Source organism: Mus caroli, chromosome 9, assembly GCF_900094665.2.
Source record: "Mus caroli chromosome 9, CAROLI_EIJ_v1.1, whole genome shotgun sequence".
NCBI classification, from domain to species: Eukaryota; Metazoa; Chordata; class Mammalia; order Rodentia; family Muridae; genus Mus; species Mus caroli.
In genome coordinates, this window is record NC_034578.1 from 105,019,915 (window position 1) to 105,021,135 (window position 1,221).

Below are 1,221 nucleotides of genomic sequence, written 5' to 3' on the forward strand. Positions count from 1 at the left end.
AAAAAAAAAAAAAGAATAACCAATTCCTTGAAAGTGAGTGAGCACATCAGCTCCAGTGTCTATTAATCCTTCAAAGATTTTTTTCTTCAATTATGAATTTAAGGTTAGGTCTCTTACTAGTAATAGATTGAACCAAATACACATCAGAGGAACCAAAGCCACCTTGTCCTCTCTTACTCTTAACAAATTTGGGAGGGAAGAGAATCAAGGGAACTAAAACAAGATGAGCAATTCTTCTGATAGCAGGTCTGGTAAATACCTTTCTAGGGGCTAGTCAGGATGACAAAGACAAAAGGAATGCCATATAAGGCTCCTCTGAGCCCACTATAAGGTTTTCCTTAACTCAAATGTAAATGTTTCTTAATCTGGGCCTATTTCCTGAGGTCTGGTCCAGTGATTACCCTTCCTGCACTGAGGACAAATTCCAGGGTAGTGATTCTGCTGCCTGTCTATGCTTCTACTTTTTTGGACAGTCTTTCCTAAAATGACCTATGCCCTGATACTTTAAACATTCCTTATCACCTCAGCCCTGTGAAAGCATTGCTTGTACCACAGTCTCCTGCTAGGCAGCAATATAGTGAGACCATGATTCTATGAGGGTCCAATTTCTATACAAAGACGAATGTATCCAGATAAGTTTGTCTCTTCTTTGTATGGCCAGATGGCTGTGTGGCAGGCTACATTGCCATTCTCATAAGCCAATCATGCAACAAAAGGAACTTCTGCCTGAGGGTCTCCAAAAATTTAGCAAGCTGCTCTTTGCAGTCTCTTCACAAATTCCTGGAATCGTTCGTTGGGACCTTATTTGGTCCCAGATAAACTCCCACTGAGATCTCCTATCTATCATGAGGAATCAAATTTGCTTCTACCACTGTATCTGATAAAGCTTGTGTAAAAGGGGCATCAGGCTGGTGCTGTGCTACAGCTCTTTAACTCTTTATTACTCTTGCAGTCATCTCCACTTGCTTGATTTTTTTTCTTTACTACAAATATGGGTGAATTAAAAATCTTGAGTCTGTGATCGAAGTACAAACTGAGCCAATGGAACTCTGGCAGTTTAATTAGAATTTTTGTTTGTTTTACAATATTAGAACATAACCATAGTTTTGGGAAACAAAACCCAATTTTTAATAGTGTAAACAATCCATTCTCATGGGACGCAATGAAAGCATTTCTAAGAGGAAAACTCATAGCTCTGAGTGCCTCCAAAAGGAAACTAGA

At 39.1% G+C, this 1,221-nt stretch overlaps 1 protein-coding gene across 3 annotated transcripts in view; it reads right to left on the bottom strand.

Moving 5' to 3' along the window:
• The window catches only part of LOC110301892 (F-box/WD repeat-containing protein 15-like), a 36,719-nt gene that overhangs the window by 13,009 nt on the left and 22,489 nt on the right, over positions 1-1,221 (bottom strand). The gene's annotated exons all lie outside the window — the stretch shown is intronic.